We start from the raw sequence: 16,131 nt of genomic DNA, 5'->3' as shown, positions 1-16,131 counted from the left end.
ATATTTGTGTTTCCATCTCTACCACTGGACTGTGAACTTTCTGAAATCAAAGGACATATATTATTCATATTTATATACTCAGTGACAAGCCCAGGTTGGTCACCTACTGGACACTCAATAAATTTTGTTGAATGAGCAAACATAATACACCTTTCAAAACCAAGTTCTCTGAAAATTCTTTCAGGTCTAAGAACCTGTTTGTAATTTTAGGCTTCTACAATTTGGCAAAGGATGTACACTTTAGAAAAAGGTATTTCAAAGAAGTATTCTCAGGCAGCCAAAATTACAGGGTATTGTGATATCCTTGCACAAATCTGACCTGGACTACCATCTTCTGTTTCCCCTGTGGGGAAAATAATTATGATGCTGCCTGGCCACCTGGAGTCACAATTACACGTGTGGGAAACTCAAGGCCAAAGGGCAGGCCAAAAGAAAGAAAAGGCTCCTCTCTCACTGGAGGTTTAAGGTAGAGATATCTGCAGGAGGGGATTTCTATACTTCCACAAGGAGGATGTTTGGGCAAAGCAACTTCTAGGTAGATCATTCTAGCTGGACTGAGAAGCCTGCTGACTCTATACTCCACCCTTCCATTCAGTAAAATCTTCAACTTGTGGTGTTAGGAAAATTTCACAGTTTGGTGTCAGACACACTTGATTGTCAATTTTGGCTCTACCATTTAATAAATTCATGAGCATGGGAGAACTGCCAAAACTCCATGAACTTCTGTTTCCTCTTGGTAAAATGAAGGATTATTGACGGTATGAGTTAAAGTATCTTAGTGCTAAGCCCAGCCTCCAGCTTACACTGGGTAATCAATTGCCAGAAGCAAATAGGAAATAAGTGAACTGAACTTACTTTATGAGATGGAAAACCCTAGACCAGACTTCAGACCCGCAGGGTGATAAGGTCAGCAACAACATCGTGATCCTGGGCTAGTCACATAATCATTCAAGGATATAGCTTCCTCAATTATATTTTCAGAAAATTGGCCTCGACTATTAAAACATTTTCTAGCCATTATTAAGTTTCTAAATTCCATTTATGTAGTTTCTTTCCCCATGCTCTCAATTTTATGAATAAGATTACTTTTAACAATGAAACAACTGAGACCAGAATGCTTAAATAACCTCTCTAAAGTCAAGTAGCAAACATATTATGAAAGATGGGAATTAATATATATTGACCCTCACTATATGCTAGATTCCATGCATGATTCTTAGATCTTATAACAGACATTATAGATTGTAGCTGTTTAGGGAACACCAGGGGAGGTTTGGGTTTTTTTATTCATTTTTTGGCAAGGGTAACCACCTTTAAAAATGAAGTGAAATTTGGGATGTCCAAGGTCTACTTAAGGTAGAGTTTTAAAAGTAAATACTAAGTTCCTCAAAAATTTGTATGTAGAGTTACCATGCTGTTGTTGTTGTTCAGTCGCTAAGTCATGTACAACTCTTTGCAACCCCATGGACTGCACCACACCAGACTTCCCTATCCTTCAATATCTCCTGTAGTTTGCTCAAAGTCATGTCCATTGAGTTGGTGATGCTATCTAACCATCTCACCCTCTGTTGCCCCATTTCTCCTCCCGCCCTCAATCTTTCCCAGGATCAGGGTCTTTTCCAGTGAGTCAGGTCTTCCCATCAGGTGGCCAAAGTATTGGAGTGTAGGCTTCAGCATCAGTCTTTCCAATGAATATAAAATTGAAGCTAATGCTATATGTACTGAGGCATAGAAAGTTTGAGTTACTTGCTCAAAGTCACACAGTTACTGTGGCAAGTTGTTGCTTACCAACTATTCCATGCCTTCACCTGAGTTTTCCAAATTTGCTGACATATTGAGTACAGCACTTTCACAAAATCATCTTTTAGGATTTGAAATAGTTCAGTTGGAATTCCATCACCTCCATAGCTTTGTTCATAGTAATGCTTCCTAAGGCCCACTTGACTTTACACTCCTAGAAGTCTGGTTCCAGGTGAGTGGCCATACCAACAATGACCTGTTGTTATCCAGGTCATTAAGACCTTTTTTGTATAGTTCTTTTGTGTATTCTTGCCACCTCTACTTAATCTATTTTGCTTCTGTATGTCCTTACCATTTCTGTCCTTTGTCATGCCCATCCTTGCATGAAAAGTTCCCTTGATATCTTCAATTTTCTTGAATACATTTCTGGTCTTTCCCATTCTATTGTTTTCCTCTATTTCTTTGCATTGTTCACTTAGAAGGCTTTCTTATCTCTCCTTGTTATTCTCTGGAACACTGCATTCAGTTAGGTATATCTTTCCCTTTCTCTCTTGCCTTTTGTTTCTCTTTTTTTTTTTTTTAGCTATTTGTAAAGTTTCCTCAGACAACCACTTTGCCTTCTTTCATTTCTTTTTCTTGGGGATAGTTTTTGTTACCACCTTCTGTACGATGTTATGAACGTCTGTCCATAGTTCTTCAGGTACTCTGTCTACCAGATCTAATCCCTTGAATCTATTTGTCATCTCCACTATATAATAATAAGGGATTTGATTTAGGTCATACCTGAATGTAGTGATTTTCCCTACTTTCTTTCATTTAAGTGTCAATTTTGCAATAAGGAGCCCATGATCTGAGCCATAGTCAGCTCCAGGTTTTGTTTTTGCTAACTATACAAAGCTTTTCCATCTTCAGCTACAAAGAATATAACCAGTCTGATTTCTGTATTTACCATCTGGTGATGTCCACATGTAGAATCATCTCTTGTGTTGTTGGCAGACAGTGTTTGCAATGACAAGTGTGTGCCCTGCTTCATTTTGTACTCCAAGGCCAAACTTACCTGTTACTCCAGGTATATCTTGAATTCCTACTTTTTCATTCCAATTCCCTATGATGAAAAGGACATCTTTTTTGTTGCTGTTGTTAGTTCTAGAAGGTCTTGTAGATCTTCACAGAACCATTCAACTTCAGCTTCTTCAGTATTAGCGGTTGGGGAACAGACTTGGATTACTGTGATGTTGAATGGTTTGCCTTGGAAAGTTACCATATGACCTAGCAATTTCCTCTTTAGGTATTGGGTGGGCCAAAAAGTTTGTTCAGGTTTTTCCATACCATGTTACAGAAAAATCCAAATGAATGTTTTTGCCAACTGAATATATACCCTAAAGAATTGAAAACAGGGACTCAAATACATGCTTGCACACATATGCTCATAGCAGCACTATGAAAATTAGACAAAAGTTGAAAACAACTCAAATGTCCACCAACAAATAAATGAATACACAAATCATGGAATATCTATACAATGGAGTAATATTTAGCCATAAAAAGAAATGCTGCTGCTGCTGTTGCTAAGTCGCTTCAGTCGTGTCCGACTCTGTGCGACCCCATAGATGGCAGCCCACCAGGCTCCCCCATCCCCGGGATTCTCCAGGCAAGAACACTGGAGTGGGTTGTCATTTCCTTCTCCAATGCAGGAAAGTGAAAAGTGAAAGTGAAGTCGCTCAGTCATGTCCGACTCTCAGCCACCCCATGGACTGCAGCCTACCAGGCTCCTCCGTCCATGGGATTTTCCAGGCAAGAATCTTGGGAGTGGGTTGCCATTGCCTTCTCCGAAAAAGAAATGAACTACTAATATATGCTAAAAATATTAATGAACTTCAAAAACATGTTAAGTGAAACAAGCCAGACACAAAAGGCTACATATTGTATGATTCCATTTGTATGAAATAGGCAGACTAGGCAAATCCATACAAACAGAAGGCAGACTGGTGATTGCTAAAGAAGCTATGACAAACCTAAACAGTATATTAAAGAGCAGAGACATTACTTTGCAAACAAAGATCCATGGAGTCAAAGATATGGTTTTTCCAGTAGTCATGTATGGATGTGAGAGTTGGGCCATAAAGAAGGTTGATTATTGAAAAATTGACGCTTTTGAACTGTGGTGCTGGAGAAGACTCTTGAAAGTCCCTTGGGCGGCAAGGAGATCAAACCAGTCAATCCTAAAGGCAGGCAACCCTGAATATTCATTGGAAGGACTGATGCTGAAGCTATAATACTTTGGCCACCTGATGCAAAGAGCTGACTAATTGGAAAAGACTCTTATACTAGGAAAGATTGAGGACATGAGGATAAAGAGGTGACAGAGGATGAGATGGTTGGATGGCATCACGGACACAATGGACATGAGTTTGAGCAAACTCTGGGAGATAGTGAAGGACAGGAAGGCTGGCACGCTATAATCCACGGGTTTGGAAAGATTCAGACACAACTTAGTGACTGAACAACAACAACAGGGGCTGGGGGAAAGTATATGAGAATAAGAAATAACTGCTTAATGAATACATGATTTTACTGGGGGATGAAAATGACATGGAACTACATAAAGGTTATGGTTACAAAACATTTTGAATGTATTAGATGCCACTGATTTGTTGATTTTAAAATGATTAATTTTATGTTATATGCATTTCATCTTAATTTTTTAAAAGAGTTCATGCCAATTGCTATGAGGAAAAGGTAAAACTGGACATGAGACTGAAGGAAAACTAGTACTAGGAATCTGAAGTCCTTATTAAGATCTAAGTTCAAAGTCACTGAAACCAGCTGAGAGGGACTAACATGGCTATGACTGGTTAACTAGAAGGAAAGAACCCCAGGGGCTCAAAGGGAAAACTGCCTTCAATAGAGGGGAGAATCTCAGGCTGTTACCCCAGTTCAACATCAGGATCTCAGTTGTTTTTGGAAGAGACCAGACATTGGTACAGTTAATGTCATCTCTGCACCAACCAACCAGGCACCAGGCAGAAAGTGGATGTATACTCACTTAACAACAAATTCATTCATTCATTCATTCCATAAATAACTACTGAGAATCTCCTTATTCTTCTCCAAGAATCTCCAGGCATTCTTCTATAAGACAGAGATGATCCTTATTTTCATGAAATTTAAATAATATTGATGAAGATGCACAAAAGATGAGGAAAGAAAGAGGATAAATTCAGATAAGATCACAACAATGAAGAAAAAAAGTAGAGTAATATACATGTGAGTAGAGGGGCTAAGAGGTGCATCATCAGATAAGGTAGGCAAGGAAGCATCTTTGAAGAGATGATATTTTAGGTAAGTGAGATCTAATCTTCAGAGTGACAACTTGGGTGGGAGTGTGATACCAGAGCACAGCAGAAACTAGCTTTACTAATACAGACATTTTCTGTTGACCACCTAACTTCTCACAGAAGTTCCATATTCTGCATACAAAAGACACAATGAACATTGCCGTAAATCAGAATAAGAGGAAGAGGCTAAATGGCATTCAACTGTGGGTTTTTTTTTTGGGGGGGAGGTGGTGTTTTGTTTTGAGTTTTGTCTATAGGAAGCAAATTTTGGGCCCTAAAACACTTTCTTCTACTCATACTTAACTCACAACAAACCTCAGAATGAAACACATGTATTATACTTGCTATATTTGATTAAATGGTTGGAAACAAGAATTAAGTGATTTTCAAACTTCTACATAAGCAGGACTAGAACAGTAGCACAATAGAGAGAAAATAATGCTGAAATGGAAATTATGAGACCCTCAACTTTGTCAACATTCTGTGTAAACATAGGAAAATCACTATCTGCGCCTCAGTTTCCTCTGTACAATGGGAGAATTGGACTACAAAATATCTGAGATCTTTTCAAGTATACTACATATATGAGAGAAGAGGAGAATAGTAATCAGACAGAGAAGTACAGCCAGGGTCATTGGAGATATTCACCAGATTTGGGGACTCCATGAATGACTAACCCACATGGGTGATTTCTCTGGGGCACAAATTGCTTTTTCCATCTTAACCTCAACCCTGGCACTTTTCAGATTCACTTCCTTTTCTAAAACCTCTCCTTCCCTCCCTTTACCTACCAGAATAAGAAAATTTAAACATATCTATAACCAGAGATTAAAACAACATCAGTGTCTTGGGGATTTTTTTCCTCTCTGAAAAACAAAAGTCCCACTTTACACATAACCTCCCTGCACTTTAGCAGACAGAACAAAGAGATTTTTCTTTAAAATGGCATCAAGACAGTCCATTTCTCCTTTTAAGAAAATTATACAAACATGCATATGCCCATCCAATTTGATATTAGGAAGAAGAACTGTCTTATAATCTTGGAAAGTGGAAGAAGATATGAGTTTAGTTTGATACAAGTAATATTTGAAACAGTTTTGTTCTTTCCTATAAATACAGACTATAAATCTTATTAATCAAACTTCATTTCCTCCGTCTTCGAACTAAGATTTTAATTGTTCTAATCCCTTCCCTGCTGATTTCTTGCTACTATTTCACACAGCAGCAGGTCATCTCTTTCTTTTCTCAGAAATACATTAGCACAGTGCCATAGTCCTAAATAATATATTTTTTAATTGAGTGGAGAAAAAACAGAGGAAGTCAACTCTGAAGTTCAGGGACCTAAAAATAGTCTTCCCAAGAGAATACACATTTACTCACTGGAAGCTAATGTTAATTAGCTTTGGCCTTCACAACTGAGAAAAAAAAAATCTCAACATTTCATTTTTAGGAATCTCTATCTACAAACAGTCAATGTATGACTTCAGAATACTATTTATCTTTACCTAATATTAAAAAAATTGCAAGGCAAAATTTTTTACTGCTTGGTCACTGGAAGTCAATATCTAATACCCACTTACATACATATAAAGAGCTATTTTCTACACTGTGGTACATATGAAAATGCATTCACTGAGATTCAAAGAACCTTAGTTTGAGTCCCTGTTCAGTTGATAACTGTGTGATTTTGAATAAATCATTTAATTCCTTTAGGTCTCATTTTTATCATCTGTAAACAGCTGTAATATAGTTGAAGATTCTCTTAGTAAAACATATCAAAATCCTATCAAATGAATCTTTAAGTTAATCACAATAAAAAATATATACTGTGTGTGTGTGTTTCATTAAAAATCTGGAGACAGTGTAAAACTGTGCCATACAATAGAGTATCACTAGCCATATGGGGCTATTTTAATTAAAAGTGATTAAATATAAAATATTATAAATTCAGTGTCTTAGTTGAACTAGCCACATTTCAAATGCTTAGAAAACCATATGTAGTCAGTGGCTACTGTACTGAGCAGCATAGTTACAGAATATTTGCATCATTACAGAACATTCTATTGAACAGCACTGGTAAGAAGGGACAGAAAGAAAAGGATTGGGTTGTATCATCTTTATGTAGCCCTAAAAGAAATGTTTTTTCTCATTCTTTTAACTGATTATTCCAGTAGATACTAATCTGTACACAAACACTGGTAAGTATAGTTTTTAACCAGTTATAAACTTGCCTGCTTTTTGCCATAAACCAACTATCTTCTTACTACTCATAATAATGTCATGAGAGATATTATCAAATGTCTTGCTGAAATTCAAGTGCCTAGTGTCTATTGTAATGGACATCTGTAACTCTGTTGAAGGAAATAAACAGGATAGAAGGCTCTTCTGTCATGGTCACTGATCATTAAACCCATGCCAGTCCCTCCTGCCACCTTTTCCAAGTATGAACAAACTGTTAGTAGAATTACATCTTTGCACCTCACAGTACTGTACTGTGGCTCAGATGTTAAAAAAATCCACCTGCAATGCCATAGATCCAGGTTTGATTCCCTGGAAAAGGGAATGGCTACCCACTCCAGTATTCTCACCTGAGAAATCTCATGGACAGAGGAGCCTGGTAGACTACAGTCCATGGAGTCACAAAGAGTCAGAGCAACTACAACTCACGACAGAGCAACTAAGTGTGTGCATGTGTGTGCATGAGCACACACACACACACACACACACAGAGTGTCAGGTACAACCAGTGCCCTTCCGATCAATCTCCTTTCATTCAGGAGTCCACAAAGATCACTGACAATAGTCCAGTCATTTCTTTGCACCCGCTGCTACATCCTAGATAATTTTAAACTCAGTTAAAATGAGATGTTCCCTGTGGATTTCAACTTTCTTCTCCATTAATGTTCTACTTAGTCAAGTTTGAAAATAGTGTTCCCTGACAAATTTTTCTCCTTCTTCTATTAGCTTAGCTTTTCCTAATTTTTTCTGCTATTGTTATACCATTAAAACACCCTTCTTTACTCTTCTTTCTGTAAACAAACTATAAGTAGAATTTTACTTGACTTTACATTGTCTGGAGGACTTTAATCAAAATTTGTAATCAATATCTAAATGTGCATTCAACAAAAATAGTTTTCTAGATGAGTACAAGATGAATAACTGAGCATTAAACAAAATACAGGGGGCTTCCCTGGTGGCTCAGATGGTAAAGAATCCACCTACAATGCAGGAGACCTGGGCTCAATCCCTGGGTTGGGAAGATCCCCTGGAGGAGGGCATGGCAACCCACTCCAGTATTCTTGCCTTGAGAATCTCATGAACAAAGGAGCCTGGTGGGCTACGTTCCATGGAGTCACAAAGAGTAGGACACCACTGAGCGACTAAGCACAGCACAAACAAAATTCGAAGAATAAAGAGTATTCCTCCTCATGCTCAAAAACCCTTGGACATTTTAAACATCACGTATTTTTCTCTCTTGTCTCATCTTCTCTTTGCATGTGCATCTGTTTCATTCCTTCTAACTGACTTTCTACACACCTCAGTAAGCAAGGCAGAGAAAAGATAGCTGCTCAGAACCCCCATGTTCCTATGCTACAGTTCCAGATACACAGACTCATTCTCTCACAAATCAATGTCTATTAAAAGTTGGATCAGATTTCCTTCCGACTTGTAGCTTGCTGTTCCCAGGAGGTACAATCACATTGTATGAAGATGGCTGCCAGGAAGTTATGTCCATGGACACGAGAAAAGGTAAGGACATCGTTGTAAGATAGAAAGACATGCCCAAACACATCTACTTTACCCCAATAAGTCTAAATTGGTAAGAAAGCACTCTTTGAATCGATGTCTTTTCTTTATATCTTAATACCTTTTCTTGTTCCCACCATTATAATTAGAAACTTTCTTGAGAATTGTCAACCCTCTTGAGTCATCCTTTAGCTCAAAATGCTTTCAATGAGGATTTTTACATGTGGATTCTTGACTTTTGAGGTTCATATCTGACTCTGACCAAACTTCTCTACTGCTCTCTCTAAGAAAAATCAATAAATTTCCCCCAAGGGCCCCAGGAAGTGCTAAGAAGGGGGACTTAGTTTCAATAAGAATACAAAAGACAGCAGTATCTCAATAATTCAAACATTCAAAGGCTAGATCATAGAGATATAAGCCTCACACGTCTTTGTGTAACCAATTCACCTCATTAAATTGATGGTTTAATAATATCTAGCAATATAAAACAATTATTAAGTATAAGTCATAAAAGATAGATTCTGACTTCAATGATGCCTTTTTCTCCTATTTTAATGGGAATGATAGCAGGTATAAACTATTATGGAGTTCCAGTAACAAGCTTTCAGACTACATGACAAAGTTTCATATTCAAATTTACTTCTTCTACAAATTTCTTAGATTAATTAAACTTCCTAAAGGTAACTGAGGTAGAAGAGAAAACTTTTTTTCTCACTGTTTTTTCCTTAATTGCACATATAATGAGGCAAAACCAAAACAGTGCACCTTGAAATGTGGTTTTTAATGAGGCATTTTCCACAGCTATAGTACTAATGCTTTTGTTGTTATTACTGAGTATTGCTTTATGGTTAATACTTTCACAACCACAGAAACCTCCCTGATCAAAAAAACAAGATACTCATTGATAATATCTTGCACACTAAACGTTAATTAGGATAGCCAGGCTTCAGGCATATTAGAATATGCTCATTTTATACAGTAATCATCTCACTAAATTACATAAATGAATATACTAGGTACTTGACAATTTTTACTCTCAATGCAAACTACTTATTTAAGATAATATATTGTTGCTTTTAAAAAAGTATGTGGTAACTGATTTCTATCATGGAAGTTAATGTTTTTATTTCATCTTTTCCTGAAGGCACTTAGCATTATAACCACATTACCACTTGTTCAATCAGCAATGTGGGAGGCCTCATTTGCCAAAGTTGAAAATAGCATGTTAAAGTGAGTAAAATTGTCAACTTTACAGTAGTATGCTAGAGCTGGCATGTACTGGCTCAAGTGCCAACTGTTACATATGAGCTTTATAATCTGGTTGTTAAACACAACAACTATTAAAACTTAAAGTACATAAATACTCAACAAAGGAGGAAAAGAAGGAAACTTCCTTAACTTGATAAAGGGCATATATGAATATTCTATAATTCACATCATACTTAATGATGACAGACTGAATCTTTCCCTCTAAGATCAAGAACAAGACAAGGCTATTTGCTCTCATCACTTCTATTCAATATTGTACTGGAGATTTAACCAGGGCAATTTGGCAAGGAAAAGAAATAAAAAGATTCGACTTGGAAAAGTAGTAAAACTATCTCCATCTGCAGATAACACAATACTGTATATAAAAAATCTTAAGGAACACACTTATCCACACACAGATACACAAGTAGAACTGATAAACAAGTTATGCAAGGTTGAAGGATAGAAATCATGCACAAAAATAACTGTATTTTTATACACTAAGCAATGAGCAATCCTAAAATAAATTTTCCATTTATGATAGCATCAAAAGGAATAACTTAGGAAAAAATTTAACAAAAGAAGTGTAAGACTTGTTCAATGAAAGCTGCAAAACACGGTAGAAAGAAATTAAAGACCTAAGTGAACATGAAGATATTCTGTGTTCATGGTTTGGAAAACATAATATTTTTTAAATGACAATACTACCCAAACTGATCTACAGTCTCAACATAACCTCTGTCAAAATCTATACAGTGAAAAATTAACTTTACCTAAAAAGTAGTCGCTATGGTTTTTCCAGTAGTCATGTATGGTTGTGGGAGTTGGACCATAAAGAAAGCTGAGTGTGGAAGAATTGATGCTTTTGAACTGTGGTGTTGGAGAAGACTCTTGAGAGTGCCTTGGACTGCAAGGAGATCCAACCAGTCAGTCCTAAAGGAAATCAGTCCTGAATTGGAAGGACTGATGCTGAAGCTGAAACTCCGTTACTTTGGCCACCTGATGCAAAGAACTGACTCGTTGGAAAAGACCTTGTTTCTGGGAAAGGTTGAAGGCAGGAGGAGAAGGGGAAAACAGAGGATGAGATGGTTGGATGGCATCACCAATTTGATGGACATGACTTTGAGCAAGCTTGGGAGTTGGTTATGGATAGGGAAGCCTGGCGTGCTGCAGTCCATGGGGTCACAAAGAGTCGGACATGACTGAGCAACTAAACTGAACTGAAAAAGAGGTTTTGTCTCTGCCCTCAGGTACTAGAAGGTGATCTCTAGGTCCTTGCAATACCCTGCCTGATAGAAGTGTTGCCTGGGGCTTTAATCACTGAATAATCTAACTCTGTAATTTACAATGAGACCTTTGGAATATTCCTTATCAGTTTTAACTTCTGGAGGAAATACTACTTAAAGTATAGGCTGAATTTCCATGAGGGGCTGGAGATTAAAAATCAGTCATGTGAGCAACATATAAAAAGCCCCAATAAAAACTACACACCAAAAGCTCAGGTAAGCTTTCCAGGTTGGGAATTTTGAGAGTTTTGAATACAGTTACACATCAAGGGTGGGAGGAGGTAATGCCATGCAAGATTTCACAAGAAAACCACAACAAGAAGCTTCATGTATGGATACCCCCCAGCCTTCATCTTATGCAAATTTTATTTTAGCTTGTTCTAATTTGTATCTTTTGCTATAACTATAATCATAGGACCTCCCCAGGGCACTGCAGCCAGTTGCTGAACCTCCCATGCCTACTCATCTGTGGTCTATCACCAGTCCCAAACCACAAAGCTTGGGAGTCAGTCATCCTGGGAGCTAATCCCGCTTATTAGCAGGCTGGCAACAGCCCTAGGACTACCCAGCCCTGGTAGCAAGTTACACCACAAGCAGCCCTGCCCACCCACAACTGGCAACTTCCACACAAGGGAAAAGCCAGCAACAAATAGAGAGAAGACAAGACTCTCTTACCATCACTTTCACAATAGTGGGCCCCATCACAACAGAAGGGTCCATTCAGCCCACATACGAGGCACTCCTAAATCATATGGTTCTGGTGACCAGAAGGGAGTGTGCTGCCAGGTCCCCTATGACATCTCCCACATAACACCACTTCTCCAAGATGGGAAAACATAATCAACCGACTTCATATATACAAATAACAAAAAGAATTAGGCAAAATGAGGCAACAAAAGAATATTTTCCAAGCAAAGAAACAAGATAAAACCCCCAAAAGAAGAACTAAATGAAATGGAGATACTATCTGAGGCAATCTACAGATTCAATGCAATCTCTATGAAAATATCAACAGCATTTTCCACCGAACTAGAAAAAATAATTATAAAATTTAAATAGAACCTCAAAAGACCCAGAATAGCCAAAACAAACTTGAGAAAGAAGAACAAAGTTAGAGCAATCATACTCCCTTATTTAAAACTATTCAAAAAAGCGACAGTAATCAAAACAGTATGGTACTGGCATAAAAACAGACACAATGGTCCATGGAACCAAATAGAGAGCCCAGAAATGAACCCACAATTAAATAGACAATTAAGGAACAATAAAGGAAAAGATAGCCTCTTCAGTAAATGGTATTTGCAAAACTAGACTGTTTCATGCAAAATAACCAAACAGGATTTACTCTCTCACACATTTTGTACATTTATATACAAAAATAAACTTGAAATGGATTAAAGCTTAAATGTAAGTCCTGAAACCATAAAACTTTAAAAAGAAAACACAGGCAGTATGCTTGACATCAGTCTTGGAAGTATTTTTTTTTTTTTTGGTTCTGTCTCTTCTTTCTTCTCCTAAAGCAAAAATCAACAAATACGACTACATCAAACTAAAAAGCTTTCACACAATGAAGGAAATTATCAACAAAAATGAAAAGGCCAACTACTTAATGGAAGAAGATATCTTCAATTGATATATCTGATAAGGAGTTAATATCCAAAGTATACGAAGAACTCATATAGTTCCACATCAAAAAATAAACAATGGACAGAGACCTGAATAGGTATTTTTCTGAAGAAGACATACAAATTGCCAAAAGACATATAAAAAGACACAAAATCATCTGGGAAATGAAATCAAAGCCACAATGAGATATTACACCTCATATCTATCAGACTGGCTATTATCAAAAATATGACAAATAACAAGTATCGATTAGAATGTAAAGAAAAGCGAACACTTGCGTACTGTTGGTGGGAAAGTAAATTGGTATAGTCACTGTGGAAAACAGTATGCATGAGCCACAAAAAATTAAAAATAGAACTACCATACAATCCAGCAATTTTACTTCTCAATATTTTTCCAAAGGGGTTTCCCAGGTAGTTCAGTGGTAAAGAATCCTCCTGCCAATGCAGGTTTGATTCCTGAGTAGGGAAGAACCCTGTAGAAGGAAAGGGAAACCCATTCCAGTATTCTTGAATGGGAAATCCCATGGACAGAGGAGCCTGGCAGGCTACAGTCCATGGGGTCACAAAGAGTCAGACAGAATTTCATGACTTAAACAACAACAATAATCCTAACTCTTAGACTAGAATATATTCTAATTCCACTGCAGTTGACTTAATTCTCCATAGGATACCTGGGCATGAACTTGCCCTTCTGGTTTTCCCTTTCTAGAATTCATACCTATCAGCTTTTCTTAAAGTCTAAACCCTACTTGACTTGACTAAACTTCTCTGATGCATTTGCAAGCATTCCCAAGGTCTAGGGTTTCTCTCTCCTTTCCACCAAATAATATTTATTTGAACTTCATTTTAAAAAGGATTCAGAAAACTGCCTCTTATTCTATTCTTGTGTAATTCTCTATTCCAACCTAGAATGCCATCATTTGTCTATTTCAGTTTTCAAAGCAGAGTTTAGCTCTTTGAAAAGTATGAAAAAATACTATACCTTGGAATCATCTATTCTTTGCTTTCCTTCCTACTCAAATAAAGATGAAGTACATTTGTTTCTCCTGTAGTTGATAATTTGTTTTCTATTCCTCTATTCCTATTTAATCCTTTATACCATTTCTTGACTTAACCCAATTCTTGTCCTTACTTCTCCTTTGAAACAACATGACACTACTTTATACTTTTCTCCTAAGGATTTCAAATTATTTCATTATTAATATAATATTTAGTTTTCTTATCCTTTAAGCAGAGAATAGTTCAGGTCAGGTTGTCCTCAAAGTAGAGGGATACCCTTAGAAAGGGAAAAATTCCAACTGTAAATGGAAAACAAAAAAGTTTTTGTTTTGTTTAATATCATAGTGCTTTCAAGGAACTGAGATTATTAGCAAACTGCAGAGATTAAAATCAAAGAAATGTGATAGAAACAAGGAAGAGGGAAAAAAAACAACAACAAAGTTTCTAGAAAATGAAAAGGCTTGTATGGCTTGGATTTTCACCTGATAAGCAAGTAAGAGACTATTTTATATTTTAATACATTTACTTATTGACCTTTAGAAGCATCCATCCTCATATATGGCATTAGAAGCACATAATAAGATTAGTATTTAGAGATTGTTATGAGAATAGGTCAAGTTAGTCATAAGCATATTTTCATTCTGGTTCACTGTATTTTCTGCTACAGCATTTTACAAGGCAATGTGTACTGGCTTTAAGAAAATGTAGCAGTGAGGGTACTGCCTTGATCTTTTATCTCATTTCCCCCCTCATCTGGAGGTAATCATCAATAAGCAGGGAGCATATTGCAATTAGACATTATGTAAAAGCAAAAGTTCTGTTGGGATAGTCAAGAGAGAGAAGAAATTGAAATTCACCTCAATTTCTAGAATTTTAAGAAGCTCTTTCAAAGTCTTGAAAAAGACCTTTCTAGAAATGCTACATTATATTCATGCCGCCAGCCATAAGATAACTTGATCAGCAATGAAAACTAGTTTCTCAGGAAAAGAAGAGCATGGTATGCCTCAAAATCTGGGCTGTTCATCAAAAGTCATTTCAATGCCGCGTCATTCAGGAAGCTGACAATGACTGTGGCTGTAGATATGATCTTCCCTTAAGAACATATCTATAGCACTTTTATGGCACTTTAACTACAGGCATCAAAGGCCTAAAATGTTTGGGTGGGGAGAAAGGTCCCAAGTCAAGTGATTCTAATCAATCAACCTGGACAAGTCTATAGGGAACTTTAGAAACTGCTGCTGAGTACAACATAAAAGTTTGGGATCTCTACCACTCATCCAAATGATTAGGAGATCTTTAGATCTGGGTAGCCTGTATGTTTTTAAGAGCTGCTCAAGCAAGACCAGGGAGCAAAAATTGTTGAAGCAGGGGCTACCACTTTTATTCACAATAAATCCTCAATCCTCAAATATCAATACTATTTGATATTTATAAATGTATGCGTTAATTACTTTAATATTGAAGGAGGAAACAGACAGAACAGGCTCCATCTTGAAAGCAGGACTATTTGATATTTATAACTGTATGCGTTAATTACTTTAATATTGAAGGAGGAAACAGACAGAACAGGCTCCATCTTGAAAGCAGGACTCCATCTTGGGCCAGACTGTGGACTTTGAGCTATATGCCCACTATCTATGGAAATGACATACCAACTGGAAAACCAGACCCCCCAGGATGGAAGAGCTCCAGGACTTGTACCTAGAGTCTCCATAGCCTAAAAGAATACCCTAATTATCTGTGTAACTGAATAGAATCATAAATTCTATTATGCTTATTGGGGTATGACCACAGGCCTATTGATAATTGTCCACTGTTAACTACCTAGGCTTAAGGCATATGAATCACAGGTTAACTCTGATTGTATCTTTCTTTTCCTTTGTTTAGGCTAATTTCAGGGAATTTGGGGAGGTGGGTTTGGGAACGTACACTTAGGGTGTATAACGTTTTCACAAAAACTGGTCGGGGTCCTTGGCTAAGAGGAGACTCTGCCTTGGGCCCGCTGGTGTAATAAACTGCACTCCACTATCTGCATTGTCCTTCTGAGTAAGTTTGTTTCCCAGAACGTGTGGCTATAATATGTATTAAAGAACAAAAATCCCTCCAAGTTTTTCTAATGTACAGTCAAACTTGAAAACTATTCAG

At 37.1% G+C, this 16,131-nt stretch overlaps 2 long non-coding RNA genes across 2 annotated transcripts in view; both read right to left on the bottom strand.

Annotated features, from left to right (window-relative positions):
- LOC145520793 (uncharacterized) overlaps positions 1–16,131 on the bottom strand; it is a 536,928-nt gene that overhangs the window by 391,074 nt on the left and 129,723 nt on the right. The window lies entirely within an intron of this gene.
- Positions 2,297–16,131, bottom strand: part of LOC145520796 (uncharacterized) — a 52,665-nt gene continuing 38,830 nt past the window's right edge. The window contains exon 2 of the long non-coding RNA XR_014064831.1: positions 2,297–3,334. This is a non-coding gene — a long non-coding RNA (uncharacterized LOC145520796). The remainder of the gene's footprint in view (positions 3,335–16,131) is intronic.

Source organism: Giraffa tippelskirchi, chromosome 9 (assembly GCF_054371585.1).
Source record: "Giraffa tippelskirchi isolate mGirTip1 chromosome 9, T2T-mGirTip1v1.2.pri, whole genome shotgun sequence".
Taxonomy (NCBI): Eukaryota; Metazoa; Chordata; class Mammalia; order Artiodactyla; family Giraffidae; genus Giraffa; species Giraffa tippelskirchi.
Note: the sequence above shows the minus strand (reverse complement) of the source record. Positions and strands in the feature narration are given on the sequence as shown.